This window comes from Aedes albopictus, chromosome 1 (assembly GCF_035046485.1).
Source record: "Aedes albopictus strain Foshan chromosome 1, AalbF5, whole genome shotgun sequence".
NCBI classification, from domain to species: Eukaryota; Metazoa; Arthropoda; class Insecta; order Diptera; family Culicidae; genus Aedes; species Aedes albopictus.
In genome coordinates this window covers 89,247,252-89,260,322 of record NC_085136.1, presented here as the reverse complement: position 1 = coordinate 89,260,322, position 13,071 = coordinate 89,247,252, and the positions used below count along the sequence as shown (strand labels likewise).

At 46.4% G+C, this 13,071-nt stretch overlaps 1 protein-coding gene across 1 annotated transcript in view; it reads left to right on the top strand.

Annotated features, from left to right (window-relative positions):
* LOC109427418 (protein misato) overlaps positions 1–13,071 on the top strand; it is a 40,278-nt gene that overhangs the window by 1,946 nt on the left and 25,261 nt on the right. The gene's annotated exons all lie outside the window — the stretch shown is intronic.

Below are 13,071 nucleotides of genomic sequence, written 5' to 3'. Positions count from 1 at the left end.
TCAAGGCGCTCCGTTTCGTCTGTGAACTCCAATCGCCACGGGATGCGGACATCCGAACAAGATTGATCTCGAAGCTGGAAGCTGACGAAACCACAGTCATCGAACAAGGAAAAGCGGCCAGCAAGGTCACCCTGGAGAACCTCGTGGAAGAATGCCATCGCGTGACCAACCTCAAGCAGGACACACTGATGGTGGATGGAGAACAAGGGCAGAAGGAGAGGTACTGTTCAAGCAACAAGCCTACGCTCCCAAAACCATTCAAGCAGACGAAACCCAGAGAGAACGTGAAGACGAGGAGCACCCACACCGTTCGGAACGTCGAAAGCAAGCGAAAGTTCATCCCGGTCGAGCTCACCGGTACAACAGTCAAGCTTCAGCACGACTCGGTGTCCGACATCACCATTATCTCCGAAGATACTTAGTTCAGCATCGGACAGTCACCATCTAAACCGACGGAGGAATATGCAGTAACGCAGCTTCTGGTGGCAACCTCAACCTTCTCGCCGAGTTTCAAATCGAGATCACCATCAGGAGTGTGACAAAAACCAGTCACATCTTCATCTCGGACAGCGCTAAACTTAACGTTCTTGGAATCGCGACAGATCTATTCCATAGTTTCCCAACCTTCGTTTCGCGACCCCCCAACCGCACGCTTCGATTGTTTTACGAAAAGCGCAGTGACGACAAACTGGGGGGTCACAAGAGCCAAGGTTGGGATCCGTAGATCTATTCGATCTGTGGCCTGTACCGATCAGCAGCTTGGTCAACGTCGTACACCAACGTCCCGTCCATAACTCGATGAATACGTGATTCAACTCAAGTAACACATCCCGAAGGTTTTCCGAAGCACGCTGAGTAGGTACACTAAATTTAAAGCCTGATGCACGTTCTTCCCGTAGCGTACGCTGTGCTCTCCAAGGTAGATGAAGAACTCGAAAGGCTCCAAAACAACGGTATCATTTCTCCGATTCGGTTCTCGAACTGGCAAGCTCCGATAGTCGTCATATGCAAAGTGGACAATGTATCGGTCCGTGTGTGTGGTGATTATTCGCCGGGTTTGTGACCGCCACCCTCTGCCTCATCCTGACGAAATTTTTGTAGAACTGGCCGGAGCACGTTACTTCACACACTTCGACTTACTGACGCTTACCTGCAGGTCGAGGTCGAGGAGGAATCGTGGAAGCTACGCATGGTCAACACCCACCGTGGCCTATTCCAGTACAATCGATTACCACCTGGAGTCAAGTCGGCACCCGGCGCTTTCCAGCGCATCATCGACAGCATAGTGGCCGGCATCTCTGGAGTCAAACCGTATCTGGACGACATCCTTATCGCTGGTCGGACCAAGGAGAGGAACTCGACCGCAATCTCTACGCCGTTCTCGAGCGTGTACGTGAGTATGGTTTCCACTCACGTATCGAAAAGTGTCGTTTCGCACTCTCCCAGATCGAGTTCCTCGGACATACGTATCGTGGACAAAGATGGCATTCATCCAAACCTTTCCAAAACCGATGCCATTTCCAAGATGCAACCTCCACCTCCAAAGGACGTTCATCAGCTCCGTTCCTACTGCGGTGCTTGTGAACTTGGCTGTGCACTAGTATGATTGATTCGTGAAACAAATGAAGAAGCTCCGGGTCCCCCTGGACAACCTGTTCAAGAAAATGCCCGCTGGAATTGGACCGACGAATGTCAACAATCCAGGCCATTCTACTCTCCGATCTGTTGCTCACCCACCCACCCATCCAAGAAGATCATCGTCGCAACAGATGCGTCGAAGTACGGCCTTGGCGCAGTCATCATGCATCGGTTCCCGACCTTGGATGTGAAGGCAATCGCTTATGGCTCTCGTTCACTGATCCCTGCAGAGATGAACTACGGACAAGTGGAAAAGAAAGCATTGGCCCTGATTTTTGCTGTCACTCGCTTCCACAAGATGCTCCTTCCCAAGTGGCGTCCTTTCTCCTGCCGACCGATAACCAACCGCTCCTCAAAGTTTTTGGTTCCAAGAAGGGTATTCCTGTTTACACCGCGAACCGATTGCAGCGTTGGGCCTTGTCACTTCTGCTGTATGATTTCGATATCAAGCACATTTCAACGACAAACTTCGGCTGTGTAGACTTCCTTTCGCGGCTGATGTCATCGCAACGAAGGCCGGATGAAGAGTACGTGATAGCCACCGTATACGTCGAATCTGTAGCGAAAGCGATACTCGAAGACACCACCAGCAACCTTCTAGTCACGCACCAAATGATTATGGCTGAAGCACGAAAGGATCCAGTTCTCCAGCAAGTGGTGAACTTTCTCAAGGAGAGTAGGCCGACCCAACCGGAGCAAATCACACATCCAGATGTCAAGAAGTACTTCGCAAGACGAGATGGACTTCAAGTTGTAGACGACTGCATCATGTTCGGCGATCGAATCGTCGTTCCCCTCAAGTTTCGCAAGCGGATTGTTCGACAATTACATCGTGGACATCCAGGAATTGACCGGATGAAGTCTCTGGCTCGCAGGTACATCTACTGACCGAATGTGGATGACGACGTGACGCAGTTCGTTTGACAGTGCACAGCGTGCGCTGAAGCAGCAAAGTCTCCGACAAAAGCAATCCTGGAGTCGTGCCCTCTTGCAGTTAAGCCGTGGCTACGCGTCCACATGGATTTCGCTGCCCCAATCCACGATTATTACTATTTCGTCATCGTAGATGCCTATTCCAAGTGGCCCGATTTTTTTCGCACTCGTTCCATCACCACAACCGCAACCCTGGATCTGCTTCGTGATACGTTTTCCCGTTTCGGAAACCCGGACACTTTGGTGTCGGACAACGGCACGCAATTCACCAGCGTACAGTTTGAACAGTATTGTCATGAAAGTGGTATCACCCACCTCCGCACTGCTTCCTACCGTCCGCAGTCCAACGGTGAAGCGGAACGATTCGTTGACTTCCTCAACCGTGGTCTCAAGAAGCTGAGCTAAGGGGGAAGGTTCACCCACACTGGAGCACCTGCGAGGATTCCTCTCGGTGTTCGCTCAACTCCAAATCGAAGCACACCGCAATCGAGGTCTCTTGCAGAAGCGTTCCTCGGAAGACCAGTACGCACCACTTTGGACCTCCTGAAGAAGCCTACTCCAAGCCGAATAAGCATTTCAATCGCCGGCATGGGACAATCATGCGCGACTTCGAAGAAGATGACCTGGGCCCTGTAGCATAATCGGGCTAATAATATTAGCTACAAGTTACAAGTACTAATATTACAAGTGCTAATAATTTGTGTTGCATAAAGGCTCAATTTTCCACTAATATTATTAGCACTTGTAATATTAGTGACCATGAAAATACAAGTTGTTTTGGTTCATTTACCTGTCAAAATTCATCCGACAGTTCACTATTAATTTGAAATGGCAGATGATGTTTGTTTATATTCTGCATTTTCCGCGTAACATCCGGAAATAACTTCATTTATTCCGAAGTTTTGCATTCTTTATACGATAGATGAAGAAAAGCATATGCTGTTTGGATAATTTTCGGCCGCTCTGACGAAATATTTTTTTACAAAGTATGGCACTGCAAGTACCTAGATTTTTAGTAAAATGTCCCAAAGATTTAATAGCAATGGTTGAAAAACAATGTATAAAGATTTAGCAACATGTATTATGCTTCTTGTTAAAATCCCAAGTGATCTGGGATGCAAAAATTGAGCTTTTACCTACTTTTATATGTCGCAACTCGATTCGAGTTAGTGTATGTATATTGTAGCTCTTGATTAGCTTAATGATGCGCAATACAAGCAATTGGGTTGTTTAGTGAATAAAATATTGCTATTTTCTATAGCCTAATCGAAAGAGCTCATTTTTCTGAGTATAACGTGATTTTATTGGATTCCAACACCTTTGTTTTGATGGTTAAATCAACAAAACAGGTTTAATTTTTGTGGATAGAATGACAGTTCAATCGTTAAAGTGACAGTTCGACCCGAACAAAAAATTTTCCCCATACAAACTTTAAATGCATTTTAAAAATAGTTCCCGGAATCCAAAAATTATGAAATTTTGGATTTCGACTAATTTTTGGCCGGAGAATTCGATTATGGAATAATCCGGATACCCCTAAAGAACCCAATTGATTCAAATTTATTTCGCATCTGCAACTTTACCTGTGCTTATGCAGTGACCATAATAACCATAACTTTACCAAGAACCTCCAATCAAAGATGGGTATTGTAGAAACTTTGGAGAACTTGAGAGACTCAGCAAAAATTATATTTTGGATACAAAGTGTACATCAACGCAATTTTCTCTTCAATGAGTTTCGAATACATACTGCCAAATTTAATCGTCTAAAACTGGAATTAAGGTTGACATGTTAGATAAATAATATCTTTTGAGTTCATCAAAATGGTAAATCGATATATTCAAAACTAAATATGACTTCTGCAATACTTTAAATCTAACTTGTAAATTATTCTACAAGACCTTTGAGACTTGTAATCAAAAGTACAAGTCATAGCTAATATTTTATACTTGTAGTTTGTTTATGCAACTCGATGCAACATACACTTGTGAATTCTACTAATAATATTAGTCCATCCGACTTGTAGTATTGGACTTGTAACTTGTACTTGTAGTATTTTTATGCAACAGAAAATTATGAGTTACAAGCTACAAGACTAATATTATTAGTAAAATTTTCATTATGCTACAGGCCCCTGGTGTACGTTAAGCAACATTTCCGGAATACCAAGTCATGGATGCCAGGTCGAGTCTTCCGTTCCGTTCATTACATTGTGTCGCTGTAAAACAGCGGAAGACCGGGAGATGGTTAGAGCGCATGTCAACAAAATGCGCCCTCGCTATGATACCGCCGTTCCAGAACTAACGACGCAGCTACCGTGGGAAGTCTTGCTCGATGAAGTACACATTCCAATCGCTGCAACGGTACCGGCTGATGTAGAAGAACAGTCTGGTATGATTGAAGCCCTAGTTTCTGAAGCTGCAGGTCCGGTACTAGATGAAGATGATGAAGAAGCTACATCCGCTCCACCGCCGGTGCCATCGGAACCAGTTGGAGAATTTCTGCGACGTTCAGTGCGGGAATCAAAAAATCTAAGATGGCTGTCGTCCTACGACATATTCTAAGAGGGGGAGATGTAGCGGGCCTCGCCTGATATTAATAATAGTAGTAGGCCTATAATCTAGAATGGATTACTGCATGAATATTTACAGGCCTGCTTACTCTCACAACGAAATTTAACGTTTGAGCGGTGTCTTTCTGTGAGAGTAAGGAGGCCAGCATAAATTCGTGCAGCAGACCATAGAATAAAATGTCATTAGCTAGCCAACCAACAATCAAGTCAGGAGTAATAAACTCTAGCTCCTTAGTGACCTGTTTTATTCCATTGGTTACGGCCTTGGTTACGGCTATTACAATTGGGTTTTTAAATTAAGAAAAATGTATCGATTTTTTGATTTTACACGAAAGAGCACTTTTTTCTGAGCCACTATGATTTTTTTCAGATTTTTAGAACTTTGTTTTGGTACCTAAAATCAATTTCAAAGAGATTTTTTGAAATCACCTTTTGACAGGGTAACTGTTTGACAGCTCCACCCAGTACAAAATGCGACGAGGGGTGATTCGACAAATCGCTCCCATACAAACTTCAAATTGATTTTTAAATAGGTTCCCGGGCACCAAAATTCATGAAAATTTGGATTTCGGCTCAGTTTTGCATGCAGATTCAGAATATGCAATAATCTCAACACCGCTAAAGAAGCCAATTGGGCTGTTTCATGAATAAAATATTGCTATTTTCTGCCTAATCGATGGAGCTTATTTTTCTGAGTGTGGCGTGATTTTATTGGAATTTAATAGAGCACTGCATGGAATTTTCCCCTTCTCTTTCACTCTTGCAGAAATTTTATACACCAAGGCCAAGAAACGTCAAAATCCCATACAAAATCAAAACAATGCAGTGCCCTATAGCTTTTTTTTGTTTTTTTTTCCTATCTGTATTAACGAGATTTTAGCCCTAGGCTAGTTCATTTCGGGACCCACGCTTTACTTCCCTTCCGAAGGAAGAACTCACTTTTGTGAGTTTGGCGGGAGTGGGATTCGATCCCAGGTCCTCGGCGTGATAGTCAAGTGTTCTAACCATCACTCCAGGTCCGCTCCACCCCTATAGCTTTGTCTTAATGGTTAAAATAACAAAACTGTTACCGGCAACACTGTTGACCGCGAAACGGTGGTGAAACCACTGTCAGTTCCCTCGCGACTGAGCGGATCCGCCGAGAAGGATGACAGATCAACGTCGACGTCAGACAGTACGGAATGACGGAAAACAGACGGACTGAGCAAAAACAGACGGCATAATCATTAGTCAGCAGAATCGCTAGGTGTAGGTTGTGTGAATTTCTTGCGTATTGTAAGTGATAAATTTGAAAGAGAAATTTGTAGATTATATTAAGTTTATTGAATTTGTGTCCTTTAGCTAAAACGGAACTTCTTCTTCTTCTTCTTGGCGTACGTCCTCACTGGGACAAAGCCTGCTTCTCAGCTTAGTGTTCTATGAGCACTTCCACAGTTATTAACTGAGAGCTTCCTCTGCCAATGACCATTTTGCATGTGTATATCGTGTGGCAGGCACGAAGATACTCTATGCCCTAGGAAGTCAAGGAAATTTCCTTTACGAAAAGATCCTGGACCGACCGGGAATCGAACCCGTCACCCTCAGCATGGTCATGCTGAATACCCGTGCGTTTACCGCCTCGGCTATATGGGCCCTAAAACGGAACTGTGAACAGTAATTCAGGATATTTAAATCCCACATAGTCAGTGGAATACAGTGCGAGTAAAAAGGGTATGTCGGACGCCAAATCAGATACTTCTAGTAACTTAACCTTAAACAAAACGTGTGAATTGCTCATATTTGATGCCTGTTTAACAGAGAACTGACCGACAAATTCTTCCCTTGACATTGGAACTGAACCGTAAGATCTGTAACAGAACTGAAAAATACTGTAAATGTAGGTTTAACATAACTGATTTCTGTAATACGACTGAACTAACTATAAATACAATTACAGCTTGAAGCTGCAAACGTTTGCAACTGAGAAGAACGGTGTTTTGTTCTGACGATCGGGAACATTTCTTCAAGATTTACATCCGAAGTTGGATGTCCGATTGTTACCTGACGAGTAGTTCCACAACCGGGAAGTCATCCGCCGATTGAACGACCCACGACTGAAGACGACCAACATCGCCGCCGCCGTCGCCGCCGCCGCCGTTGGAGGTTTGACCACAGCGAATTCAAGTCAGTAGAAGCTATTTTTTCTTTTGCCTTTGTGGTTATTACGGCTTAGCAATTAGTTAGACTATTGCAGTTGTCTAGATTGATATTAGGCCAAAAGCATCAATCATGCCCAAAGACGGTAAAAACGTTACGAATTCGGAGGGTATAGATAAGCCATGTAAAAAGTGCAATAAGAAAGAGGGTGATAATAATTGGGTCTGTTGCGATGTCTGTGAATCGTGGGAGCATTTTCGGTGCGCGGGTGTCAGTGAATCGATTGCGGATAAAAGTTGGAAGTGTAGTGATTGTCTTGCTGACTGGGACGGTACCGATATTGCTTCGAAATCGGGAGTGTCGTTCAACGAGTCATCGGTTAGTAAGAGCAGTAGCCGAGCATCCCAAAGATTACAGCTCAGTCTGCAGCATCTGGAGGAACAACGGAGGCTGAGCAAACTGCGAGCGGCTGAAGAGCTGAAGATGAAAGAAGAAGAAGCAAGGCTGAAGAAGCTGCAAGCGGAAGAAGAACTGAAGCTGAAACAAGTGGAAGAAGCAGCGAAGATGAAGCAGCTGGACGAAGAAGAAGAGTACCTGAAGCAAAGGTATAATTTGCTGATGCAGATAGAGGACGAAAAGGATCCCTCGAGTCGACGAAGCGGAGTAAGCTTGAAAAGCAAACGGAGCGCAGCGAGAAGTGGTGTGAGCGTGAAGAGCAAGCGTGACCAATTGGAGAAATGGTTGAAGGGAGCTACAGTGGACGAAGCTGGACAGTCGAAGCCATCATCGTCGGGACATCGAGCTGCCCTGCCGGTTCACACAGTCAGTGAATCGAACCAACCGTCCGTAGTGATCACTGAGTTGCCAGCGCCTGCTGCAGCGTTGCAGATTCCAGAGCCGTCGAACGAGAATCAGTTGCATAAACCTACATCAGCAACAATGGGAAATGTTACAGCATTGGCAAAATCCTATGAGCAGTTACTTTCTGGGCAAGAAGAAAGTGTACTGAGGAGTCTGCCGATAATTCCATCGGTTTCTGCGTCAGTTCCTGCTGGGACAACTGTATCTACGGTTCCACAAGTACTTCTTTCCGGTATGCAAACCATCCGAGTAGGGAATCCTGATCCAGTTGCGGTGTGTTTATCCAGTAACACTTTGCCAGCACAGAATACGTTGGTTTCTTCTGCTCCCGGAATTACATCGCAAGTATCTATCGGTTCGAGTGGTCTGTTGTCATCAGTATACGGAAGCCATCCGTACTACACGGCCCCTCAGACGATACATCTAGCACCAACAAATACGACAGGTCAAGGATTACCAAGCAGTTCAGCAGTTTTCCACGGAAATGGACCGTTTATGAACCCATCGATATCCGTGGGAGGACTAGCGCATTTCCTCCCATCTGTTCCATCTGTTCCTGTAACCGGATCTTTCGGAGCCGGGTCATCTGGCATCCGAATGGGTTCTATTATGGGGCCAACAAGTGCCCAATTGGCAACACGACAAGTGATGCCTCGGGAACTGCCAAAGTTCAACGGAGATCCTCGGGAGTGGTCCATCTTCTACAGTTCCTTCAAGAATACGACGGAAGTTTGCGGTTACACTGATGCGGAGAATTTGGCCCGATTACAGCGATGCTTGGGAGGCTCCGCACTGGAGGCGGTACGCAGTCGCCTACTACTACCGGCGTCAGTTCCATACGTGATGGATACACTGCATAAGCTGTACGGACGGCCAGAAATATTAATCAGTTCGCTCCTGAAGAAGGTGCGAAATGTGCCTCCACCCAAGTCGGAGAACTTGAGCACGATTGTCGCATACGGATTGGCGATTCAGAACTTGGTCGACCATATCGTCTTGGCTGATCAACAAGCTCACTTATCGAATCCAATGTTGCTCCAAGAGTTGGTCGATAAACTGCCCACCTCGCTGAAGATGCAGTGGGGAACCTACAAGCAGGCCTTCGGGAACGTCAACTTGGCGACGTTCAATGGTTTCATGGCCGGCCTTGTCAACCTGGCATCTGAGCTGACCATCGATGTAGATTCCGCTCAAAATCATCACAAACAAGTGAGAGCGGAAAAGCCCAAGCAGAGGGAAAAGCTGTTTACACATGCCAACGAGTCACCTGATGCACCGAAGAGTGGGAAAGATACTTCAGTCGAAGAGTCCACGTCGAAAGCCTGCTCATATTGCGGAAACGAAGGGCATCAAATCCTCAGCTGTTCCAGATTCAAATCGTTGGACATCGGAGCAAGATGGAAGGCAATGCGCCAGAAGAATTTGTGTCGCTTGTGTCTTGTTCCGCATCGAAAGTGGCCTTGCCGATCCAAGAAAGAATGCGGCGTGGATGGCTGTCGGATCCGGCATCATATGTTGCTACACAGTAATCAGTCTCATCGCAGCGAACCAGTACCACCAACGAAGCCATCTGAAACGGTACATCACAACTACCATCACACGAAGTCCTATTCCCTATTCCGTTATCTGCCAGTTACACTCTACGGAAACGGGAAGGAAGTAGACACCTACGTATTCCTAGATGATGGATCGTCGTCGACATTGTTGGAAGAGGCGATTGCAGTTCAGTTGGGGATCGATGGGGTGCCAGACAACCTCTGGTTAGGATGGACCGGAAAGATCGGCAGGCATGAGAAGAGTTCCAAAAGAGTCAGCGTAAAGATTTCCGGCAGTGGCAAGACAGAAACGTTCCACTTGAACAACGTATGGACCGTGCGTGAGTTAGGACTACCCAGTCAAACACTGAACTACCCTGAGTTGTCCAAAGCCTACGCGCACCTACAAGGCCTTCCTGTCAACAGTTACAAGGATGCGAAACCAGGAATGATCATTGGCATCGAGCACGTACACCTTCTTACCAGTCTCAAGATCCGTGAAGGTTGTAAGAGTGATCCGGTCGCAACGAAAACTCGGCTCGGCTGGTGCATCTACGGAAGGAATTCTGGCAGCGTAGGGTCAGTAGAGCAACTGAACCTGCATGTCTGTAAGGAAATGAGTAACAGTGATCTGTACGACTCGATGAAACAGTTTTTCGCCGTCGAAGAAGCCGTGGTGACCAAGCCACTTGAGTCCAAAGACGATCAGCGAGCTAACAATATCTTGGCAGCGACAACAGTACGACGAGGGTGCCGAATCGAGTCTGGATTGCTTTGGCGAAAAGACGACATCTACTTTCCTGAAAGCTACAAGATGGCGATGAGTCGGCTCCGAGGGCTAGAGAAGCGCCTGTCCAGGGATGCAGAGCTGCGCAGAAGAGTGAATGAGCAGATTGCGAGTTATGAAGAAAAGCAGTACATCAGTAAAGGGTCTCTAGAAGATGTTGCCAGTCTGAATCCACACCGTGTCTGGTACTTACCTCTAGGTGTAGTGATCAACCCCAAGAAACCAAATAAAATTCGTATGGTTTGGGACGCGGCCGCAAAGGTTGGGGGAGTTTGCTTCAACGACATGCTCCTTAAAGGCCCGGATCTTCTCGTATCGCTCATGGAAGTTCTGTTGCGGTTCAGGCAAGGAAAAGTTGCAGTGTGTTCCGATATCCGGGAAATGTTTCTGCGCATCCTCATTCGAGAAGAAGACAAGTGGTCACAGTGCTTTCTCTGGAGGAGTAGGCCTGAAGAGGACGTGCAAGTGTATGTGATCAACGTGGCAATGTTCGGTGCAACGAGCTCTCCGTGTACAGCACAGTATGTGAAGAACTGGAACGCATCAGAATACAGTGACCAGTATCCCAGAGCAGTAGAAGCGGTAATCAAAAACCACTACGTCGACGACTTCCTCGACAGTGTCAACTCGGTGGAAGAAGCGGTAGAGCTTGTACGACCTCCCACGGCCAAGTCCGCTCAACGGCAGCAGCGAATGGCCGCCTATCGGTGTGATTCCGTGAGCGAAATGCTCCAGTTCTACTACCAATGTCAACTGCATGCCAGCCTGTCGCACGTGACGGCTTGCGGTGCACCGATGGATCTGCGGACGCCGTTCCCCAACGAACTGCTCCAGTCGCGGGTTGGCTACGACGGGTTCCTGCACGAGTTCGATCTGGGCGTGAAGCAAAGTAAGTATGGGACCATTAATAGTCCACGTAGACCAAAATGTGATCATTTCAGACCCCACCCCTACCCCTCGTAGACTTGTGTCCATACAAAAATTTTGAAATTTTTATGGAGCGTACAGTTTGGCCAGATCTCCCCCTCCCCAAAGAAGTCCACGTGGTTTATGAATAGCTCCTTTAAGTTTATATGCCTAAACCTTCAACCAAAATTACAACAATGCGCACAAGTAGGGAGGAGGTTGTGGGGCAATATGGCCACACTAAGCTTATACGCCAAAGAATCACTTTAATTATATCTAAAATATGGGTGATTAGTTTACTTTCTCCTTCCATTCCTTTTAAATGTGTTACGTCCTGAAATTTGGGGTGGCCCTGACAAGTATTAACAAGTGTTGTAAACAAGAAAATGGGCAAAGTATCCAAATGAAACACATCTTGTTCGGTCTATACGTAAAACATTTCTGATTATATTTAGCATATAACAAACATTACAACTCGAGAGGTAACTCAGCTCTCGCTACCCGATCATCTCTCTATTGCTCTCTATAAACGTATTCGAAAGGTAGTATTACACTACCATAACAACAAGTATTGGGTATTGGAATTTCCATGAGTACGACACAAGCCAATTGTCAAATCGGCTGGTTCCTAGCAGAAATTGAGCAAAATTCTGGTGGTGTTTCAATCTTATGAACTTTGAAAAGTATACAGCTGAGAACGCCAATACAACAGAGCGCTGGGGCAGCAGGTGTTATAGTTCCGGGGCCTGACGAACCCCTCCGCTTGTGAGTCACCCACGTAGTCACCGGCTAAGAATAGGATTAATAACCCCAATTCAAGGTGTCAAGCGACCCGTGCCGAGGAATAAGTGATCGAGGGGGTGAAAAAGATGCTCGATCATTAACGATCGAGTGCTACCCGTGAGATTAATCATGACAAATTCTAATCGAAAAAATTACAACGTAGGAGGTAGTGGTAGTGACGATGCTAACCCCTTCGCAAGGAGTGGGTTGGCGATGTCTCCGTTAAAGAGAAGCGAGGATGTAGGTGCGGGAAGCTGCACTCGCAGCTCCAGCGTGAGAGCTCCGGTCCACTCCGGATATACTGGATGGAGCGTGGTTGTTGAAGGCCATCAACCAAAAAACAGAGAAGGACTGCCCGCAATCGAGGTGGCTGAGCAGCAGCTTGACAAGATCATCGACTTTGCGTCCACGAAGTCCAACATTAGTAAGGACCTGATTAACGGCTTTGTTGCGACTTCCTAAGTCGATGGACGATGCCAAGCAGCAACACGTGAGACTGGTTAAGTCAGCGGTGGAAGCTGCGAGAAAGGCGACGCGCTCGTCATCAAGACCGAACAGTCGAAGTACTCGGAAGTCTTTAAGGCGATGCGAAGCGACGCCAAGCTCGTGGATCTGGGAGCCGACGTGCGCAGTATCAGACGTACTCGTACGTGCGAAATGATCCTGGAGCTAAAGCGCCATACCGTAGTATCACAGACACAGTCTGTGGAGGTATGGACACCGCTACCGACGCTAGCAGATTTCGCTTGCTCGAGACAACTGCCGAACTGTTTTACATCATCTTCGATAATGCCGTAACCGTCACGCTCGCCTTCTTACAGGCATTCTCGACATGACTACTGAAATTCAACTTGTCGTCGACCATGACTCCAAGATGGCTCATTGAGGGCTTTGACTCGATCGAGCACCCGCCCGTGGT